Source organism: Equus przewalskii, chromosome 12 (genome assembly GCF_037783145.1).
Source record: "Equus przewalskii isolate Varuska chromosome 12, EquPr2, whole genome shotgun sequence".
NCBI classification, from domain to species: domain Eukaryota; kingdom Metazoa; phylum Chordata; class Mammalia; order Perissodactyla; family Equidae; genus Equus; species Equus przewalskii.
In genome coordinates, this window is record NC_091842.1 from 22,827,429 (window position 1) to 22,851,716 (window position 24,288).

General features: G+C 43.9%; 1 long non-coding RNA gene and 1 pseudogene across 1 annotated transcript in view; one reads left to right on the top strand and one right to left on the bottom strand.

Annotated features, from left to right (window-relative positions):
* Positions 1–24,288, bottom strand: part of LOC139074891 (uncharacterized) — a 258,563-nt gene that overhangs the window by 27,471 nt on the left and 206,804 nt on the right. The gene's annotated exons all lie outside the window — the stretch shown is intronic.
* LOC103544068 (heparan sulfate glucosamine 3-O-sulfotransferase 4-like) overlaps positions 3,559–24,288 on the top strand; it is an 85,232-nt pseudogene continuing 64,502 nt past the window's right edge.

The window sequence follows — 24,288 nt, forward strand, 5'->3', positions numbered from 1 at the left end:
ACTCTGAAATCAGAAAGAACGAGAAAAGAGAGAGGAGAGAACGATAAAACAAATGTGGCATGGCAAAAATGTTAGCAATTGGTAAATCTTTTTAAAAAGTATTTGGGAATTCTATGTATTCATCTTGTAACTGCTATGTAAATTTAGTATTTAAAACAATTAAAAATAACTGTGGGTGCAAATATAAATTTCCACAGAATTTTAGTTCTTCCAATTATGAAATACATGTATCAGTTGACACAGCAATTTTACTGCTAAGATATATGTGCATATATACAGGCAATCTGTATTTGTGTGTGTGTATATGCAATAGATATGTTTGTGTGTATGTATATACATACCCATCCACACATATATATATACACATACATACTCTCAAATTGGAAATAGACTAAAGGTCCAGCAGACTTGTTTGTTTAATATCTTACAGTAAGTAAATTTCTATGTAATGCTCTGTGATCGTCAAAAGGAGTGGCGTAGATCTATATGTACTGATAAGAAAAGTCTCCTAAATCTTTGTGACAAAATGAATTTGGTAAATAATACTTTTTTATTGTATAATCCAATTTTTATTTATAACAGAGAAAAAAGGACCAGTGCCTATCAAACTGTTAACAATCGTTACTTAGGGCAGGTGTATACTTTGGGATAGATTAGGTTCTGAAAGGATGTTTGTAAATCCATATGTTTTCAAGTCCAAAGTAACTCAGATTTAAACTTGTGATCCCCATTGCATTTCTGCTTAACGACAATGTGAATCGATTTCTTTGAAGCTTGAAAAACCGGCATATTCTTCTCCCTCTTACGGATATATTTTCTAGCAGATTTCTTTTCCTGAATAGATAAATTTTGTCTTCCTTGGAAATCTGTTAAGGCAGGTATTTGTCTCTTCCTGCATAATTTGCTAGCGTCACACATTATTCTTAAGCAGTTAGAAGTCCACATGTGCTGGTTTGCCACTCACATCAGTGGTGTGCTGATTCAGACACACCCGCAACCCTGGTGGGAATAATCTGTGAGACAAAAGAGTCATCAGCAGCCCCTTATGACCGACCTAATTAGTCCTTCAATTCCCCATATCAAGTCTTGTCAACAATTAACGCCAGGCAGACGGACTTCTGACTTCTTTTCCTCACTCAAACAGCTTTTCTCACTTCCTCATGAACACGGTTGATTTCATAGGCACAATTCTCTTCTCATCTTGCACAATTCGTTCTTACTTCAAAATCACTCACACTCTCACATAATTCATGCAGAGCACGTGTGCCACTTTCTTCCTTTTATTGACTCTCATTTCCAGAAATCTCTTTTTTTCCTTTTTAATCATGTGCCCTTTCTTAGTCACTTTTTCAATATCCTTGCTGCTTTTTCACTTATCAGATATGACGGTTTCAATAATATTTGTAAAATATCTAAACCCTAACCATAGGCCTGGCAGACACACTGTAGACTGAGCAGCAGTGTGAAGACCAGGGTCAACCTGATCACAATGTCTGTCATGGCAGCCTCGGCGCACTTCGAATGCGAAAGGTAGCTTTCACTATGGCTAGAAGAAATTGTCAGTTCGATATTTATTAACAGAGGAGCTTCCAATTACATCTGTATTCTTGGATTGATATTTTGCTAAATTTGCTACTATGTGTTCATATTTTATTTTGTAATTACAAACCCAGAAAACAATAGAAAAGGAAGATACCTTATAATCATGTTATCTACTGGCAGGCGGAATTGTATTTCTGTACATTTTTATCACCTCACAAAAAATGTTTTTTGTTTGTTTGTTTTGATCTCACCATGGTTTGAGAGTCCCTTGTGTGAAGAAAAACAACTGACTCTTGCCTTTTATGTAAAAGCACACTACTTAATTGGGGGCCTTGCCAAGCCCCGGCCCCAGTTGGGAGCTCAAACCCTGTGGAAAGATATATTCCAAAAAACCAAGAGTCAAATCAAAATATCTCGAGTATAAGGATTGTAAAAGCACTGGGATGAAGAATTGAAGGAGTTTAACACCGCATGTATTAAGGATAACTCAGTGTGTAAATATAGGTTGAAAACACATAGAAATATAAAGGAAGATATATAAGTTTAAAATATTGATTCAGCAATGATAAGAAGTCTAAAATTCCAAAGTTGACGCCAGGGGTTAGGTGAGGGAAAGGTTGAGAGGAGCTGAGAGTAGAAGCTGGATCGTGTATTTTACATGGAGGTGTGACAGTTTACTTTATGTTTCAACTTGACTGGGCCACAGGGTGCCCAGACATTTGGTCAAACGTTATTCTGAGTGTGTCCATGAGAGTGTTTCTGGATGACATTTACATTTGAATCGGTAGACCGAGTAAAGCAGACTGCCTTTCTGATTGTGGGCCTCGTCCAATCAGTTGAAGGCCTGAATAGAAAAGAAGGCTGAGCCTCCCTCGAGTGAGGGGAATTTTTCCTGCCTTTGGACTCGAACTGAAACAGTGGCTCTGCTGGTTCTCAGGCCTTTGGACTTGGGCTGGAACTACACTATCATCTCTCCTGACTCTCCCTGCAGACTGTACGTGAGGAAGAAATATTCCTCTGTCCTCTAGGTTGTTCTGGCGGGTCTGAGAACTAAATTGACATGAGACAGAGTAACAGGAGAAAATCAAACAACTTTAGTAACATGCACACATGAGAGAAACCCAGGAACTGAGTAACTTATCCAAATGGCTGAAGCCACCACCTTAAATACCATCTTCACCTAAAGACAAAGGGGGGGGTGGGGGTCATGGTTTGGGACTTCAAAGAGGAGGAAGCCAATTCACAAGGAGACAGAAAATCAAATGTTTGCTGGGCCATCTCTAAGCAAATGAGAGAGAACTTGTGTAAAATGGGCCCGGCTAGGTACCTTCTTCTCTACCACATCTAGAGTTCCCTACGGTGACAGCTCCTTCCTGGGACAGGCCTTCCGTCTTAAATTCTTTTAGGCAGTTAGGGGCGAGGTCAAAGTTTCTTCCTAAATCTTTTGTTCTTAAAAATAATCATGCCAAAGAGACACATTTTGGGGTGGTAAATTCTGATCCCCCACAAGATCTTGAGAATTCTCAGTCTCTGTAATTGAGTGAGCCAATTCCTTATAATAAATCTCTCTGTCTGCATATGCATATACATATGCATATACATTATATATGCATATAATTTTATATATATAAATTTTATGTGTATATATAATTTATAGAAATAAGTAAATGAATTTAAATATATATAATATATTATATATTATTTTATATATTAATATATATTATTATATATAATATACAATATTATATTAATATTAATACATAATAATTATTATGTATTATTATTATTAATTAATATTAATACATAATATATAATATATTATATATATATATATATATAATCTCCTTGGTTCTCCAGAGAACCCTGACTAATACATGAGGAGTTAATATTCTTTTATCGATGGCATTTAAATTTAATAATTCAAAATTCTTAGTTATGACATTGTGGGTGGGACTACTGGCTGTTTGTCCACATCCTTGTCCTGGGTGCCCAGGAAGGCAGTCACCCAGCAACTTGCGGTGAGGTGTGGCGTGTGGCTATGTTTCAGCCAATGCAATGGGAGTGGAAGTGGCGTGTGCCATTTCCAGGCTGGAACTTTTGAAAGCAGCTGTGTCTTCTCCGTGTTCCTTCTTTCTCCTTGTGCAGATTGCTTGCAGACAATGATACGGGCGTCAGGGATGGCGGAGCCAAGAGACGGGAAGTCATGGGTGACTGACACACCCGGTGGAAGAGAACCACCTGCCCAGCACGAAACCCACCTTGGCCTGTAAGGTAATCACACATAAATTTCTACTCTCTGGTTATTCTTTTGCGGGATCTGCTTGTTATTTCCTTAACTATTATGGAAATATTTCAAATATGCAGAAGAGTACATAGTATGACCTCTATCTCCGGCCCCAATATCCAGAAAGAACAGACGTTAAATTCTGCCCTATTTGCTTCCGATGTTGCATTCATTTGCTGGGGCTGCCACGACAAAATACCACACGTAGGGTGGCTTAAACAATAGAAATTTATTTTCTCACAGTTCTGGAGGCTGAAGTTCAAGATCAAGGCGTTGGTAGGTTTAGTCTCTTCTTAGGCCTCTCTCCCTGGCCGCTTCTCCCTGTGTCCTCACACGGTCTTCCCTCTGTGTGTGTCTGAGTTCTAATCTTCTCTTCTTACGTGACTATCAGTCACATTGGATTGGAGCCTACCCATGTGACCTCACTTTACCTTAATTACCTCTTTAGAGGCCCTCTCTCCAAATACAGCCCTATTTTGAGGTCCTGGAGTTAGGACTTCAACATATGAATTTTCAGGACACAACAATATCTTTGTTTTTAGAAGCAAAATGTTGCAGTCACACCTAAAATTCACATTTCCATCCCATTCTCCTCCCTCCCTCATCATAGGTATCAACATCCTAAAATTAATTGCATTATTTATGATTCCAAGAATATACATGTGTATGGCCCCATAAACAAAATATTACATTTTTATGCATTTAAAAATTTACATAAATGGCATCACAGTACACATGTCCTTATTTGACTGGCTTTTATTAATCAACAATAGCTTTTTGAGTTGTGTCCCTGCTAACATGTGTATAATTAGTTGGTTCTCTTTTCCTGCAGTATATTATTCCAGTGCATAAATAAACCACAATAATCCATTCTCTTACTGATGGAAAGTTGAGCTATTCCTTCTTTTATACTGTGTCAAACAAAACTGTACACATCTCCTGTGTGTATAAACAACCATTTTCTAGTGTACACACCAGGGAGTGGTATTAGGTCATATAATGACACAAATTTACTTTTACCTGACATTATTATTTTGCTCCAATGCAGTTGTACTAATCTGCACTGCTACAAGCGATAAAATGATATCCTTCCCCCCGACATCCTTGCTAAAGTTTGGAGCTGCAAGACATTAATTTTTGCCAATTTCACAGGTGTGACGTGGAATTTTACCTGTTTCAATTTTCACTATCCTGATTGCTAGTGAGGTGGAATATAATCTCTTACGATTATTTGCCATACAGATTTTCTCCTCTGTAAATTCCTTATTTGTATCTTTTTCATTTTTTTGTAGTGATTTTCAAATTATTTGTGGGAGTTTCTTTACATATATTCTGAATTTTAAGTCATTTTCCTAGGCTACTTTGTTTTTCATTCTCTTTACGGAATCTTTTTTTTTTTTTTTTTTTTTTTTTGGTGCAGGGGATTCTTCCTCAGCTAACATCTGTGCCAATCTTGCTCTATTTTTTATATGGGATGCCACCTTAATGAGCCGTGTGTAGGTCCACACACAGGATCCAAAGCTGAGAACCCCGGGCCACGAAAGAAGAGGGCACAAACTAAACATTACACCAGCAGGCTGGCCCCTATGACACCTTTTGATTAAAAGAAATTTAAAATATAGGCAAATGTCTCAATCTTTTCCTTTATGATGTGTGCCTTTTGCATTTTGTTTATGACATGCTTTCCTACCTAGATGTTGTAGAGACAACCTCCCATGTTTTCTTATAAAATTTAAAAAGTTCTTCTTTTCATACTTAGGTCTTTAATCTGCCTACACTTTGTTTTGTGTATGCTGGTGAGAGGGGTCTAGTTCTTTCTTTTTGCCTATGGATAGCCAATGATTTGTTAAATAGCCCACTCTTTCTCCCACTGATTTGTAATGCCTTCTTTGTTAGAACGCAATTTTCCATACATGTGCTTCTGTTTGCGGGCGTTCTCTTCTCTTCCATCGATTTGTTTACAATCTCTGGGCCGGTAGAATATTGTTCTGATTACTACAGCTTTATAATACTGTTCTTTTGCTATTTGATAGTGTGAATGCTCATTTTTTATTTGTGTTCTTTAAAATTATCTTGGGTACTCTTGGGCCTTTTCCATTACGTAGAAGAATAAACAGTGTGCTCTGTTGTGTTTTAAATTGAGAAACTGTCAGAGGGATTTTAATGTTAATTGTTACGGAAGTGAGACAACAGACTAAGCTGCTATTTAAACACCCCAAATACCGGTAAGGTCTTTGTAATATATGTGGAACAAAGAATTCAGTTGAAGGGATGAAACAAACAGTGAGTTACTTAGAGGTACGGGCCAGCAATTCTGATACCACTTTATATGTATCTAGGATTGAAAAAATAAATAAATAAATTGTGTGTAATGGAGATCAGGCTTTTCACCGTTAGAAAAATAAGTTGCAAATAAGCAAGAAGAGAGGCTAGCGTGAATCCTCTACTGCTGAATTAGAGCTGGAGATGTCAGTTTGAACTCTCGTTTACTTGAACATCTATACAGATAGATACAGAATTAAATTTGTGTTAATATTTCCTAGATCTGTCCACTGAGAGAGCCTCAAAGCAGAGATGCACCAGTAGCAAGGAGCACACTTAGCACCCACTTCTTGGTTTCTAAATATTTTTCTTCAGTGAAAGGAACCAGGACTTTTTGGAGAAATGGCTGGTTTAGGGTGAGGGTAGGGAAAATATAAAATGAGCTTGGAGCATCTCGAAGTGGCCAGAATGAAGTAAGGAAGTACAAAAAAAGGCAGCGAGCAAGTTGAAAGGCTATAGGTGCCAATATGAAAGAACTCCCAATGACCAAAGTTGGAACATTTTCAGCAACAAAATAAATTACAATAGGATAGGATTATACTGATTTATATGGATCAAAGAATAAAATGAATATCCATGAGTCCATACTCATGTAAATAAGCAACTGACTGGGGCCGGCCCAGTGGCACAGCAGTTAAGTGCGCATGTTCTGCTTCTCAGCGCCCGGGGTTTGCCGATTCGGATCCGGGGTGCAGACATGGCACTGCTTGGCACGCCATGCTGTGGTAGGCATCCCACATATAAAGTAGAGGAAGATGGGCACGGATGTTAGCTCAGAGCTGCCTTCCTCAGCAAAAAGAGGAGGACTGGGAGTAATTAGCTCAGGGCTAATCTTCCTCAAAAAAAAAAAAAAAAGCAACTGACTAACCAAACAAATAGGAGAAAGGGATAAATTTTCCTTACATGAAAATTCCAATAAATAAACGCAAAAAAATGAGAGAAATAGAAATTTACCATTAGACTACACAGTAATAGTTGCTGCACTTAAGATCCACTGATGAATGCTAAAATTAGTGGATGAAACTTTAAAGAGAAACAGGATATTTGCATAACCTCAAATATCTTGCTTCAAATACTTATTAGTTATTGTACTAGTTTTAACACATGTTCCCATAATCTCTGATAGTCCTCCCTCCGGGGGATGGAACTTAATTGCCCTTCTTTTGAGTACAACCTGGACTTAGTCACTCACTTCTAAAACATAGAGTATGGAGACAGAAAGAAAATCACTTTAACATGGAGCAACCTGGAAGACACCCCCTTCATCTTGTCTTCAAAGTTAATGTCACCAATAAGTCATGTTGATGTCACATGTCCCTGATAGGAGGTGAAGAGAAGAGCGCTTCTCCTCTGTGATATTCTTCCCCGAAACCTATAACCCCAGTCGAATCGTGAGCATAACATCAGACAAATCCAAATTGGAGGGACATTCTGCACAATACTTGTTCACTGCTCTTCGAAAGTGTCAAGGTTGTGAAAAGCAAGGAAAGATTGAGACATTGCCACAGTGTTGGTTTGGTTAGTCAACTCGAGAGTTCCCTGGGTGAAACTCGAAACTGGCCCCTAGACAGGGAGGGCAAGGAGAGACCGAAGAAAGAGGCAGACCACTCCAGATTGGTGGGAGGCAGGTTTAATCAGCAAGGGAACTTACAGACAAAGCTTGTCCTGGGCAGCTACAAGACAAGTAGATCTCTGCACCCACCTGCCAGAATCTTAAAAGTTTTTATAGACACCTTAATGGGGTTCAGTCACATGTACCATCCAGATGGTCTCAACAGCACCTTACTCTCTCAAGGCTGCGTCCTTGGAACAGCTCCTACTATGGGGAGAGTGGGCAGGACTACATTCCAAGGACAGGGGAGGGAAGTAAGGAGCCTCTGATTGCCTGGGTCCCGCTTAAGGATCAACTGGTGATCACATCCTGTCGATGACCTCCCCCAACACACAGACCAGAAGAGATTAAGAAGACATGACCACAAAGCACAACACGATTGGATACTGGAATAGAAAAAGGATACTAATGGAAAAACCAGTGAAATACGAATAAAGTGTGTAGTTTAGTTGATAGTAGTGTAACAAGGTTAATTTCTTGGTTTTGACACGTGTACCATGCTTATAGAAGACATTAGCATGAGGGGAAGCTGGATGAAGAGCACAAAGGGACTCTCTGTGCTATCTTGGCAATCATCTATCATTCTAAATTATGTTAAAATAAAAAGGTTTTTAAAAACCCAATGAGCTAATTATAAAGGAGTTCACTGAAATAAATAACAATAATGAACAATCACTCTCTCTTCCTACATTAGTCACGTTTTATGACTTCTCATAATTATGGAAAATATATTTCACACATTTTAAAATTGATGCACATATAAATATTTACATTTCAGATCAGTAAAGACATACTTTGCTATAAAAATAACTCCACAACAGGAGACTTCTTTTCTTTTTACATGGAAGGGCAGGGAAATACAGTGGGTCAAACCTGTCACTTATGATGGAGATGAGATTACATAGTTACTTTTGTTCCTGCTTGCAATATTCCTACTCGGGAACTTCATTTTAGTTTAATATCAACAAACCTGAGCTCCTGGATTAGTTCATAAGGTTGTCAACCCAGCTTTCTTAACAGAGCATGGAAAGAATTTCCATCATAGGACCTGAATCAACAAAGTAATTTTGGGGCTAAGAAATTTACTTTAATCTTTCCCTTTAATTAAAATCCCTTTCCCTTCTTAAAGGGAGGTGAGTTTTTTCTGATTATACGTTTTCTTTTCCCAAAGAGGGGTTGATATCACTTGGTTTCCACACCTCCATGTGAAGTTCAGAATTAACTTATCAAAATATGCATAATTCATCCCTACACATGACTCTATTGGGATTTTGTTTAAAATTACTCAGAATTCATTAATTAATGGTGAGGATTTTATCCTTACAGTACTGAGTTTAATTTATAAATATGATAAATGTGTAGGTTTTATTTGTTTATTCATATATTTTTATGCCTGTTATGAGTTGAATAGTGTATCCCAAAAAGACATGATGAAGTCCTTAAGTCTGGAACCCATGACTGGGAATTTGTTTGGAAATAGGGACTTGTAGATTTAATCAAACAAAGATGAGGTCATTTGTGTGGGCCCTAAGCCAATGTGACCAGTGTCCTTCTAAGAAGAGGAAAGCGCCACATGGAGGCAGAGACACACAGGGAGAACGCATGTGACAACAGAGGCAGAGACTGGAGGCATGCGGCTGCCCAGTCAAGGAAGACCAAGGATTCCTGCCACCCCCAGAGGCTCAGAAGAGGCAAGCACGGATTCCACCCAGAGTCTCGGACAGAGCATGGCCCTGCTGACACCCTGAGTTCAGACTTCTAGCCTCCAGCACTGTGAGAGAACAAATTTCTGTTGTAAGCCACACAGTTTGTGGTCCTTTGTTATGGCAGTCCTCGGAAACTAATACAATATCCTTCCAAAAAGTTGCATAATTTCATCTACAAAGGACTGACTTAATGGACTTTATTGTAGTTCTAAACAGGATCTTATTTAGAAATTATATTTTCTAGTTGTATCCCGATTGTATATAATAATGCTATTGTCCTTTGTATTTTTCGAATTTTGTTCAGCAATCTTGCCAAACTCTTTTGTTTTCGTAGATTTTCTTTTGCCAACAAACATATAGTTTGCAAACAATAATCATTTGTTTCTTTCTGCCCAACTTTTATGTCCTTTATTATTCTTTCTTGTCTGATTGCACTAACTGGGAACCCCAGTGTAATGCTGAATAGAAGTTGTGGGAAGGCACACTTGTCTTGTTCCTCTCTTTAAAGGGTTCACTTCTAATATTTCATCATGTTTCACTGTAATGTTTGCTGAGGGTTTTTGGCAGACACCCCTTTTCTCTTGGAGAAGTTACCTTCAATTTAGTTTGCTAAGTGTATTTATAATGAATGAAGTGGATGAGATGTTGCACAGACTAAGTATAATGTTCTTGCTTTACCTGGCTTAATCCAATTTTCCCTTTATATATGGACTTAAATGTCACTTCCTCTGGGAAGCTTCTCTCTTGCCCGTAGGCTAGTTAAGATGCTCCAACAGCATGGTCCACAGCTCTCTGTATTATCTCTCTTTAAAATGCCTCACTTTATTAAACTTGCTTGTGTAATTGTTTCTGCCTTCACAAGGCAGGGATCTTGCTTTCTGTCTCACTACTTAATCCTCTATGTCTAATCCATGGCCCAGAATATGCTCAAAATGACAACTGAAAGACTGAATAAATGGATGAAGCAAAAAGAGAGCAAGAAACTTTATGAAATTGAAAACAAAGCACGATTAGATGTCAAAACACTCATCTAGACAAAGATTTGTGCAGAGTTTATGCCAATAAAATTGCAGAAGTCCAATAAGATATAAAAGAAGATGGAATTAATGGAGACTTGCTTTCTGTATTTCTGGGTGGGAAAACACCAATGTTACGGGTTTATTATATAACACTTGCGTTTCAAACTGCTGAGAAATAACTAGTGCTAGGAAAATGAAGAAAAATATAAAGTTAGATCCTTGTGTAAAACCATATAATGAAATAAATTTTAGATGGTTTAAACATTTAAGTGTAGAAAATTAACCAAAAATAGTCTAGAAGAAAACGTATACTTACATACTTTGGGAACACCATTTTCCACCAAAGGTAAAAACCATAAAGGAAATAATTGACAGATTGAGTATATAAAAATGAAAAACATATGCAATCAAAAACACTAAAAGCAATTTACTGGTCAAAGCAAACTCGTAACTCAATAATTGGAAGATATATGATAGAGAAAAAATCTGGCTATAATGTATCCTTAATACTTTAGAGGCTCTTGTGGATCAGAAAGAAGTAGCAACTAAGTAATAGGAACCTGATGAAGACAAACGCCTTCACAAGTGTGTGCTCACACTTAGCATGAACATCGTGGGGCTAAAGGAGTGCCCCCACCAGATAGATCTGTTTTTCTGGTGGATCTGGGGAAGTAGGGGTGGGAAGGACGCTGGGATGATCAGGCAATTCTTGCCAAGGGAGGACACTGGTATATGACTATACCTTTTTTCTCTCTTTCCCCCTCATTGAAGCTGGGTACCTGAGGGTTACTGTAAATAGTCAATAAGATTACCTTTGACCTTCTGCCCAACACAGACATAGATGCAACGAAGCTAATCTTGTCAATTTGCTGTTTTCTTGTTTGACTTGAGGGGTGACTCAAGGGTCACAAGGATTTATGAGTTTGTTTCACAGAAGAAAAAGAATGCCTTCAAGGAAGTTCCAATCACCAGATAAGCAGCCCCCAGCTGTTGCTGACCCTAGAAGTCAGACTGCCCAGGGGCTTATTGAGAGTGAAAGAAACACAGGTTGTCTCTTTGTTTCTCTGGAACTCCTGCCAAGTCCCCTAGCTCTATAAAACCCTCTGCTTTCTGCTCTTGTTAAGGCAGATTTGAGAGAAACTATCCTCCTGCTTTCTTGTTTTGGCCAATTCGAATAAAACTTTTTTCATCTCCAAGCGCCAGTGTCTCGGTGATTGGCTTACTGCCCGTTGGGCACACGAACTTGAAATTAAGAGGTTCAGAATCAACATGATCTCAACTTTTCATTTTTTCCTTCCACTTGATGTGGTGGTCATAGGACCAGGGCTGCAACTACAAGGGCTGGAAACAGGGATGATTCCTAAGCAAGAAACTGTAATTCTGTTGCTTAACCTTTATGTCATGGTTTCCAAGGGCTGGGTGGAGCAGGATGTGCTTTCACCCATTTGGCAAAATTGGGGTTAAGAGTGAACGTTACTATATTGCCTGGTGCTAACGATAGGCCACTAATTCTGCACCTGTAACTTCACCCTATGTGAACAGGAGTGGACTGAGGGGAGACGCTTACTAAACTAGTGTTGCTTCCTGCAATCTAGACCTGCACAGCAGCTGAACCTCACGTCCCTTCCAAAGCTGGGGACGTTTGGGCTATAAATGGGGAAGGAAAAACAGCAGCTCAGGGTAAGAGAATAAATAAACGGGTTATGCGATGAGGGAAATCCAATATTACATGAACAGCTTGAAAGAAGCTCAGAGTAAGAGCCGATGTCTCTTAGCTGGATTATACCAGACATCTGAAAGGGTGAACTCATATATTACTGAGACGACTCCCACTTTCAGAATGTGACAAGATTGAATGGAAGCTGTAAACCCGAAGGGCCTCGCCCTGGGAGACATTTTCATATGATATGATGATGGACTGGATAATCATTAGTGACTGAATGAGATTCTAGTAATGTGCCAGTCTCTTTTGACCTTTATGATTGTTTGGCTATAATGGATCTGAGTTAGAGGACCAGGGGGTGGACTGTGACATTGTGATTTCTAATAAGAAATATATATTTGGTCTTTGACCCTGTTCCTGGCACAAAGCTTTTAAAACCCTTGGAATTTCCTGTGATAAGAGCCATAAAGGTGTCTTTTGTTATATTAATGAAGAGGCTTTTGGAAAGCCCCTAGGTAACCGAAAGATGGGGGCCTGGTTGCCAGGGAAACCAACAAGGTGATTAGAGGGTTGGAACTTTCGATTCCACTCCCTGACCCTCTGGGAGGGGAGAGACGCTGGAGCTTGAATTGATTGCCAATAGTCAATGATTTAATCAACCATGACTGTGTAACGAAGGCTGCATAAAAACCCAAAAGGACAGATTTCCAAGAGCGTCGCGGTTGGTGACCATGTGGAGGGTCTGGGAGAGAGGTGGTTCTGGGAGAGTGGTTACCTGGAGAGGGCGTGGAAGCTCAGTGCCCTTTCCCCATGTCTTGCCCTATGCGTCTGTTCCATCGAGCTATTCCCGAGTCATATCCTTTTCTAATAAACAGGTAATCTAGTAAGTAAGAGGTTTCTCTGAGTTCTGTGAGCCGCCCTAGCAAATTCGTCGAACCGGAGTAGAGAGTCTTGGGAACCTCCTACTGACAGCCAGTTGCTCAGAAGCATAGGCGACAACCCAGACTTGCTGTTGGCACCTGCAGTGGGGGCAGTCTTGTGGGGCTGAACCCTTAACCTGTGGGGTGTGATGCTGTCTCTGGGTACATAGTGTCAGAATCGAGTTGAATTGTAGGACACCCAGCTGGTGTCCCAAGAATTGCTTGTTGGTGTGGGGGACTCCCCCGACCCCCAACCCCACACACATTGGAATTGGTACCAGAACCCAGGAACAAACTGTGAAAGATAAGCGTCTTAGCTTGGGTTCCCATAACAAAATGCCATAGCGTGGGTGACTTAAACAACAGAAATTTATTTTCTCACCATTCTGGGGGCTGGAAGCCTGAGAGCAGGATGCCAGCATGGTCAGGTTCTGGCGAGGGCTGTCTCCTCAGCTTGCATAAGGTCCCCTTCTCACTGAGTCCTCAGATGGCGGGGTGTGTGTATGCGTGTGAAGAAACAGAAAGAGAGATCTCTTCAACTTCTGATGAGGCCACAGTCCTATCTGATTTAGGTTCCACCATTATGACTTCATTTTCACCATAATTACTTCCTAAAGACCTTGTGTCTGGACATGGTCACAACGGGGGTCAGGGCTTCCATTATATGAACTGTGGGGAGACAGAATTCAGTCCATAGCAATAAATAAAGAGCAAATAAATAGAAACAAAGGTTTGGCATTTATCTTTATCATTTCCTTTCTTCCTGACTTTACTGTCTCGCTCTTTGTCTAGCTTCTTGAGCAAGCAGCTCGTTGGTTTCTAATTTTTCTTTTTAGATAAGTATATTGAAGGTATCTTTCTTCGAAGTATTGTTTAATTCCGTCCACCAGATTTTGTCATGTAGTGCTTACAGCTATAATATTTCCTAAGTTCCATATGAGATCCCTTTCAACGCAAGGTTCTATAAGTTCCCGGCCATTATTATTATTTTCTCATCTGTCGCTCCTTTTACAAGTATGTAATGTTCCTCCTTGTCACCATGTTGGTTTTGTCTGGAGCCTTACCTCCAGATTTCTATAGATATACTTTTTTATTGACAAGTAAAGGACAAAATGAGGAAATATCTTTGCTATATATAAGCGTGGTATCAGTCTACACTCCTGGGACAGTGTAGACTTCTAATCTGTCACTTATCCACCTTTGTGAAAAGGAATTCTAATATTGGCTCACTGAAGTCATTTTGGTCAACAGCAGAGGAAATTGATAATATGTATGTTTTCATCAGTCAGATAGTCCATGTTGTGCTGTATTCACAACAAACTCCTAAGTCTCAGCTAAAAATAACCAAGGTTTATTTCTCAAACATGCTCCATGTCATCAGGGGCTGGCTCTGTATTATCCTTGCTCAGTCTGGAGGATTGAGTAGATGGCAGCTAAAAGATGCTCGATCCAACTTCTTGCACAACTGCCAGGCAGGAAAAACACACTCCCACTGTTTGCCAAAGGTTCTGTCTGGAAGAGACAACCTCACTTTTGCTCAAGTTTCATTCGCCAAAGGCTCACAGAGTCACCTCTGACTTTAAGGGGCCAAGAAGATACATCCCTTCTGTGGGCCAGAGAAGAGCCGACAATATCTGGTGAACAGCAGTAATAATAACTATACACTGTGCTCTATTGTGCCTTCCAAAGCTTATTTTTGCTTTTTGTTTGTTGATTTTTCAAAAATTCCCTTCAGTTATGTGAGTTACCATAAATCCTTCTAGTCAATTTCTTTAATAAGAAAACTGAAGTTAGCCAGAGTTAGCTTCTTTCGCTTAAAAAAAAAAAACTAAGGCATTAGATTTGGCGTTATAAATGTCACTGAGCGGCTTAGGAAAGTGAACTTCAGTTTACACCTTGGGCTGGTTTTGAAGAAAGGGTACACACCGATTTTTCAAGGATAAGGTTTTAATAGGAAAAGAAGCAGGGCATGGCATGAGCCAATATTTAGGTCCGAATAATTACTGGTGGCTGCAGCATGTCAGGCAGGGAGCCAGCTGTTTTTGCATATGCTCTCTAAGTCAATTTAATTCTTTATAAAAACAATATGAGGTGAGTCTTACTATTCATCACTTACATATGCAGAAACTGAGGGTCAGGGAGGTGAAATGACCTGTCCGAAAGTCACTTAACTAGCAAATGATGGCTTTGTTTCAACTCCATCATCTGATCAGGCAGAGGTGAAAGAGAAGAATGCAATGTGTGCTTTTGGGTAGTGGGTACTGTTCGGTTTGGCAGGACTGTGGGATACATGCAAGGCGGAGGGGCCCTTGAGTGCTAAGGCAGAGAGTTGGAGTCTATCAGGTAGGCAGTGAGAGGAAGGTTTCTGCATCAGAGAGGGCACTGGTGGAGCCATGCCTCAGAAACATTGATCTGCTATTGTCCTCTACGATGAAGAGAAATGAGGCACGCTGGAGGCCTGGAGACCAGTTGGAGCAGCATTGTAAAAACTCTCATAGGCCTGAATGGGCATGGGTGTTGGCAATGGAAAAAGAAAAAAGTATTCTATCGAGTCTCCAGACGCCCAGGGAATTGCTGAACGAAGTCTGAGTTCTCCCTATGTAGATAGCTCGTACTTTTCATTATAGGTTTCTCAAGAACTGGCTCCCAGAAAAAACCTGGATGGAGAACAAAACAGGTAAGTGCCCAAGTGAGAAATCTACAAAGCTCCTCTCCCCAAAAATCACCTCTTCCCCATCAGTTGTGGGGCCTAACATTTCACCAACGGGGTTCCGTTCTTTCAAGAGTCTCTTATTTAAGTAGGACTATCTGTGGACAAGAGGGAGAAGCGACACTGGGAAGTGTCCTCATTAGCAGCATCCAGGCAAGTAACATAAATGTATGAGGGCACTCTGGGGGGGCACCGTGAAGAACAGGGCACATGCTCCATGTCAGGGGGGCCTCTCGGTTCTGGCTGAGGGGCCCAAAGTTGCAGGATCTACTATTTCAGCAGAAACCTCATAGCCAAATTTTTTGGGAAAGTCCTCAATTTTACAACATTGCAACCAGTTTCAACTTCTTAATATCACTGCGCTGGCCACATTCAGTTCTTAATTTGTTACCAGTTTGCCACCTCTAGGTTAAATGTTAGTACCATTTTATCAAAACCTTTCCAAATTTGAAAGCACATCTTTAGTAAAACTAGCTACAGAGCAAGTTCATTTGGATTGCCGAGAGCTGGGATAGAGAAGTCTGGGAGCCGGGCAGGGACTGTAGGGAGGCCCCTGGACCACGTGCTGGGCATCCTGGTGCCTTAGCTTTGAAAGGGAGATGGACGACAGCAGTGACAATATTTGCTGCAACCGGGCCCTCCTGGGCGACCACCCAGAGCTGGGCCTGGAGCCGAAGGAGGGATGGGCAAGCTGTGCTGCTCCCAGCTCCAGTTGGCCCCTTCCCATTAACATTACAGGAGTGCAGTTGCGTGGTGTTTGAAAAAGCATCCCTAGTTCCACGAAATGATTTACAGGACACCAGACTCTGCATTTCAGAGGTCTCCGGTGTACCATAAAAAATATATTCTAAAGGAATAATCTTTATCTGAGCTGAAGCTGCAGTGAAGGAAGCTCACGTCCAGCTGAGAGCAGCCGTGAGCTTCTGTTCACTCAGGGAAAAGTCTGTGTTCATGTTATTGGAGCAACATTTTTTTCTCTCTTTGGCACTAGGTATCTAGTTAATATTTAGACACTATATACATTTTCTTTCAACTGTTGTCCCTGTTATGTGATCAAACAAAACCGGAGATGCCAAGCACATCAGCCCTGTAGGTGAAAGCAGACCCTCCAGGCACCCAGCTGTGGCTAGCAGGGTAAACAGGACTCACTGGAGCCAGCCTCTGGGAAAGACTGGCGCCAGGTGCGTGCAGGGCCAGCCCCTGCCCCCAGGAAGCAGAGTTCGCTGGAGTGCCTCAGTTGACAGCTCTGCCTGTTCCTGCCATTCCAGCCTCGCGTTTCCTCTACCTCCCTGAGCAAAAGGAAACAGGAAGCAAAGTGTAGTTTTGAATGTTCCAAAGCTTTCTGATGTTTACCATTCCCCCCAGGAGAGGGACGTGAGGGACAGAAATCTCTCTGCAAAGAAGATACTTTGTAATTCAATGAAGCGATGCACAGACACAGCAACACAACTTCTCTCTGCTTATAAGGTGTTTAGAGCGATGATAGTCTCAGTCTATTTTGGTCCAGGGAAATCCAGGGCGCATGTGCATCTGTGGTTCAGGGTGTCCAGGAGGAGACAGCCTCTCCTTTTGGAGCAGAAAGCACAGTCAACCAACCGGTGGCGGGACAGAGGCAGAAGCTCTAGGGCAAGGAAATTTGTGGGTTTGTGTCAAAGCTCCACCAATCAGGAGCTTCAAGTTAAGATGGGGAGGCTGGAAAGATGGAAGTTGGCATGGGAATCCTGGTATGGACAAGAAATTCCTCCTGGGTCAAAGGCAGGAGGATGTCCAGGAAGGGAGAAGGGCGGGTCACGGATGGACCGAGTTTGCCTGGAGTCCCATGAGAAAAGGGGAAGCGAGAGCTCACCGCCTTGTGGCCGCCAGCTACCTGTTGGGCGGCACTGGCGGCAGGCGTCGGGCTCTAAGTCTCTGAAAGTATCAGGAGAGGGAAGGAGAAACTGGCGTCCCAGGCTCCCAGGGGAGGGGAACCTCTCCAGCATGAATGTGGTGCGGGGCGGGGGAGGGGGGCACGATCTCCGCTTTGCCGGGTGCCCCAGGCCTAGCGCACGCCGCCTCTGTTCTGCGTCCCCCTCTGCAGGCGCGCGCGAGGCGCACTCCCCCTTCCCTCGGCGGCGCGGACCGCGCGCCCGGGCCCCTCCGCCTCCCATCCACGCCTTTCTCTTCCCGCAGAAAGTTAGCAGCGGGGAGGGAACTCGGGGCTGCAACAGGGCGCGGCGGCGGCGGCAGAGACTGAAGCAGGAGCCGCGTCGGAGCCGGGGAAGCGGGGGCGCTGCAGACGGAGCAGGTGCAGCCGGCGGGTCCGCGCGCCCCCCTTGGTCCCCTTGCCGGAGGCTGAGGGGGGTGGTGGGGGGCCACCCGGACTCCGTGGGAAGAGTGGGGAGGGGGATCATGCAGCCGGGCTCTTCCCCGGCGCAGCGCGACAGCGGCCAGGGCCGGGGTGCAGTGGCGTCACTTCATGCAGCCTGGGCGGCTGGGGGAGGGGGGGCCGGGCGGGGGCGCTGGCGGCGGCTGAAACCATGTCCGGGCTGCGTCGGGGGCTGCCGCCGCCGCTGCCGCAGCGAGCCCGGAGCCGCGATGACCCCGTGGCCCGCACCTCCTCCGCCTCTGCCTCCACTTCTCGCCGCGCCGCCGCCGCCTGGCGCGCAAGCTGCTTTTTCTCTGCGCCTTGTCCCTGTCTGTCACCTACCTGTGCTACAGCCTCCTGGGCGGCTCGGGCACCCTGCAGTTCCCCGTGGTGCTGCAGGAGCCGCCGGCACTGCCGCCGAGCCCCTGCCGAGCCCGCCGCCACCCTCTCTACTGCCGCCCCCCATGCGCCTCGGCACCCCCTCACAGCCCTCCGCGCTGCCGCCGGACAACGCGAGCCGCGAGGAGCCTCCGGAGCCCTCCAAGCAGCCCCCTGCCCCCGGGGCCGACGGCTGGGGTCTGGCGAGCGGCAGCGGGTTCGCTAGGGACCCCTGGCTCCGGACCCTGTGGCCCCTGGCGAGATGATCACGGCGCAGAGCGCGCTGCTGGAGAGGGAAGCGCAGAAGTCCAGCACCACCCACGAGGAGCTCGCAGGCCGGAGAGCGGTGAATGGGAGCAGCGAGAGGGGCGGCGCCCTCAGCACCCCCAACTATGGGGAGAAGAAGCTGCCACAGGCGCTCATCATCGGGGTCAAGAAAGGAGGCACCCGCGAGCTGCTGGAGGCGATCCGAGTCCACCCGGACGTGCGGGCCGTGGGCGTAGAGCCACGCTTCTTCGACAGGAACTACGAAAAGGGGCTGGAGTGGTACAGGTAGGACCCTGGGCTCGGCGCAGGCGATAGATGGGTGGGGAAGACCCAGAGGGAAAGCTGCGGCTTCTCACGCCCTTCGACATCCAGGCACCTCCCCGAGAGCCCTTCGCCCCACGAGGGCTCTGCGGACCCTGGCGGGGCTGCTCGGGGGAGCGCGGAGAGGACTGGAGGCTGGCCAGGGATCACTGTATTTCAGGGCTAGGGGAGCTGGTGTCACACTGCCCTGCCTGCCTCAGGCTCCTCACCCAGGGAGGTGCTTTCTGAAGCTGCCTAGCTCCACGCCTGGAAATCCCCAGCCCAGGTGCCCACGGGGTGTTTCGCAGGCCAGTCTCTTGTGGGGCTCAGCGCTGCTGCGTTGGGGACGCTAAGGCATGAAGCAGGATAGCTAGATTGACTGAAGGGCTTTGAGATCTCCTGGAATCTCTCAAAATCGCCCTCAAACGTATTTGCGTGTCTGGAATCCGACTTTAGTATTTTCAGGTTAGAGCAAAATGAACAGGGAACAGTTAAAAAGATGATGCTGGCGAGTTTTGGCTTGCTAGAAAAGACTGAGGATGTTCCCCATCTCCAGCAACCCTGGGTTGCTTTGGCATCAGGAGCATCGAGGTCTGCAGGACAGTCGGTGCCCTAAGAGTTTTTACATCCTGCACCCCTGCCCTTTCTAACCGTCGCCTCCTTGGCAACAGATTAGAGCTTCTGTCTTGTGAGGTGTTCATCTCCCTTGTCTTCCACCGTCTCCCAGCGGTGAGGGAAAGGAGAGGAGAGTAGAAAGTTAAGTGCAGGTAAAATAAATTAGTAATCCGGCTTTCTTGCCCGCCATTACATTTAAAAAACACTGGAGCAGATTCCCAAAAGGCAAACCTCCTTTGCTCCCCCCCCCCCTTTTTATCTCTTTCTGAAAAACATCTGGATGGCTGGTCCCATCTCTGTTGCGTCTCAGTAATTAATTGGAATTGTCAGACAAACACAGGCTTTGTCAGCTAAAGTGGTATTATCATCTTCACAAGGCCAATAGGTAAAATAAGGATTGTTTCCTGACAAGTTGCCTTGCTGTTGAAGAGATGTGCTTTCTAAGTTTAAATTACAGCCTGTGAAAGTTTTAGAAATAACCTAACTTCAGAAATATATAGCAAATGTGTATTATATAATAATATATATTACTATAGGTATGTATTATATAATATCTATTATATATGAATATATAATATGTATTGATTGATTTCTTCCGCTTTAGAAAATACCCCTTATGCTTTCAAAGCTTGAGAAAAGTACACTTAGGCATAAACATTCCAGCAGGTTAAATGGAAACAGCAAATGTGTCTGTTAATGTCTTGTCTGTTTCAACCGAGAGAACTAATTGCAACATTTTAGGAGGCTTCAAACAGCCGCTTCCTATCAAAACAGAAACCAGTCAATGCCTGCTTGAACTGGAAAATCAGTATTTATAACATTGCAAGTCATGGCTTCGAGTTTGCGATTATAATTAAAAAGGTGTCAGGATGATTAATGCAGCAACAGCAAACCAGAGAAAGAAGGGGATGTTTGGGAAGGTTTCGGTTGTTTAATTGTTGGTTGTAGGAATGTTCTGATTTCTGCTGTGGGGCAGCTTCAGCCCTATGAGGGTCACTGTGGTCTTTTCCAGTTCTAATTTTAAAGCTGTGTATCTTGTGAGAAGTGTCAGATGCCCTTTGGGGGAGAGGAAGGCCTGAGGATCAGACCTTTCCAACATGTGTTGTGTTGCTTTGTGGCAGCTGGAAATAGAGATGGGGTGTTTGATTCAGGTGACTTAAAATAACGTTGATGACGTGTGCGTGGTGGAGTGCTTGTCAGGAAGTCCCATCGTAGGGTCTGGAGAATTTTCTGAATGAAAGGATAGAAGATGCCAGATTTTCTCATGTTGTTTTTACACTGTGGCTTGGAAAGGAAGGTATGAACTGGCCTCGCTGTCGTGACATGGCTACTGAAGATGTCATTCCAGCTCGGTGGTACTCTCAGCCATCACTTGTGGTATTTGGGCCTTGTGGTATTGGGTGTCAGTATTTGGTAGCCACCTGTAGAACTGTTCCACTGGAGAGGTGTGGACAGAACTGGATCCTCTTGATCCTCACTTCAGAGGACCATGCGGTGTCTCTGTGTCCTCGATCTGCTATGCCAGTGACTTGCCTGTGGGAGACCCTTATGTTCAGTGGTGCCGATTGGAAGTGCGGGAGGAGAATCTGTCTAACATAGAGGTAATCATTAGCCACCCAAACCTGGCTGTTGAGAAGACTCCCAGAAACCCCTTGGACCTGCAGGAGCCGAGTGGGCTGGCACTGGCCTTGGACCGCTCTCCAGCCTTATGAGGGACAGCAGTGCTTTGAGGACATTTGTGGGATTTTTCCTTGCTGCACCTCTTCAGGCTCCTCTCTCTCCCATGTAGGAAGAGGGGATGACAACCTCACTCTATTGTAGGAAAGGAAACAGTGGCATTGATTCAAACCAGTAACAGAAACCCTTCCTCTTGGTTCCCTGATGCAACTGCGTCTTTTCAGTGGTGGCATCGCTACTTAAATGGTTATACCACGTATTCTGCCTGAAATCTTACTCTACTGTTTAACTGGTTAGAGATCCACAGGTTAATTAAAGGCTTTGATTTCCCCCATATATTTATTTTGTTTTTGTTTTTCTTTTCAGTGTGTTTCCCAATAGCCTACTAATTCTGCTAGTGTTTCTGTTCTGGTTGTGTTTTCAGCAAGAGGGAGAGCGAGAAGAAATTGGGGCTGCTCTCGGCACAGCTGGCTTGGGGTTTCCTCATATCCAACTAGGCAGCCCTAGCAGTTTTATTTCTGGTGTCCCTCAGGCTGTATCTAAATCTGGGTTTTGCTTTCTTCTGTGCTGTTGATCTAACGTGAGTCAAAGACACATCTGAGATGAGAACATGTGCATTGGATTTTCAGGGCAGTATGGACTGATGGATTAGGATGTGTGTGTTAAAGCTATGGAGAAGCAAGCCTCACTTGGTGGATGGACAGAGGCCAGTGATTAATAAGTGGGAGTAGATTAAACCCTCCACTCCTTCCTCTGTCCACCCCCCAAATAAAAGGGTAAAGCCAGAACACACCTTTCAGTATGAGCCGATACACTCTGGCTGGGCAGAGGCCTTGAACTCTCCTAAGGGATGGGACCTTGTGGCAGGCCAACTGGCTGCCACGGCAGAACTCATCAAAGTGAGAGAGACGACTCGAGCTGTGGCCTCCCTCGTGGTTTACAGACTGAACAGTAACCGTGACCACTTTGCTCTGGGAGCCACTCAGCTCCAGGGTGCTGAGAAGGGACCCTCCACGGTTTCCAGTTGTCTGCAGTGGTAGCAGTTAATAGGCAGGTCCCATTGGCTGGGGGAAAATAACTCAGGAAAACAGCTTCAGTCATGCTCATGCCACACAGAGGAAAGTGGTCAGCACCATTATTCGCATGTGGTATTTGGAGAGAATGAAAGAGGACAATGGAAAGGCGCTGGCATTGATTGAATGCCTGTGATTGTGGTGGTTGGTGCTTCACAGACATGTTATCACATCGGGGTGTCATGATGAGGCTGTGAGTTAAACAGCAATATTCCTGGTTTACACTCCAGGTGGCTCCCGGAGGGTGAACCACTGGCTGAAGGTTGCTCAGCTGGTCAGTGGTTGAGTTGACCACATCTGTCCAATTTCAGAGTGCTGGTTTCTTTCCCTGTGCCACGCTGCCACTCAGAAAGTACTGGAATGTCTTTTCCTTCTTTCATTCAACAAACACTTAATAACGTTTACCATGTGCCCAGTACTGTTTTAGGTACTGGGGATAAAGTGGAGAACAAGACAGAGGGAGGACCTGTTCTTGTGGAAATGGCATCTTTTAGTAGGGTGGTAGGGGAGACAGCAAACAAACGAGTCGTTCTTTTAACCTTTTTAATGTGGCTGTAGAAAACTTAAAATGACACTTGTGACTCCCATTGCATTTCCAGTGGGCAGGGCTCCTGTAGAGCAGTGCTTTTTAAACTTGAAATGCACATGGATCACCTGGGGTGTTGTTAACATGCAGATTCTGATTCAGCAGGTCTGGGGAGGGGCCTCAGACTCTGCATTTCTAACTTCCCAGTTGATGCTGATGCTGCTGATCCCTGAACCTCACTTTGAGAAGCAGGAGTTTAGAGAGTAATTGGGGTGTGTGTGTGTGCATGCACAGATATTATTTTAAGTCAAATGGTTAGGGGAAACCTCTCTGGGGAGGGGATGTAAATGAAGTGAAAGAGTAAGAATCTTCCATGTGGATATGTAGGTGGAGAGGTTTCCAATAGAGGGAACAGCAGGCACAAAGGCCCTGAGGTGGAAACAGGCCTTATGGCCTTACAGAGTGTTCTTTCATTATTTCAAAAGCAAGGTGTTTGTAGCTGGACAAAATTGGGTTTTGCAACTTACTAGTTAGATGATCTTGGTTGGATAACTGATTTAACATCACTCATTTTCAGTTTGTTTATCTGAGAATAATGCCTGCCTTGCAGGATTGTTGAGAGGAATAAATGAAATAATAAAAGTGAATGTATTTTCTAAGCAAAAAGTGAGTATCCTAGACCAAAAATCCAAATGGACTCAACTACTGGGTTTTTCCATTTCTCAAATCCTTTTGGTCTCATATGCCTTACCTTCTGTCACAGCTGTCTTAATAGTGAGAGAAGAGTCTGTTATTGGGGGTGTTTTTAGGAAAAGTCTAATAATGATTGGCTTTGCAGTCTACATCTGCTTAACCTCTTAAACCAAGGGTCACCAACTCACATGCCTTCTGGGCCCACAGCGATTGTATAAATGAGTGAAACAGACCAGGTGGGGAGAAACTGGGACGCACAAGCTCTGTCTAAAGGGGCAGCTACTCTTTTCCACGTGCAAATGTGGCATCAGGGTTATCAGATCTTCCAGTTGGTAAGAGAAACTGGAAATCCAGTTTTTGATGTGAAATTATCTGGTGTTTAATGCTGGCAACAGATGGAAATTTCTTCCGAGCGCAGTGTGGGCCAGCACTGCAGACAAACAAAACCCACCTGTGGGCTCGGTACAGCCAGCCGGCTACCAGTCTGTGGCTCTGGCTTAAACTCATTTTGGAAAGTAACTGGCACACCCGTACCCTTTGTGGTTGTCAGAATTGTGGCTTCTGTGTGCTGTTTTAGGTTACAGTTTTCCCCCTTTGCAGATGTTGCAAGAGCATGGGGCAAATACCTCCCAGATAC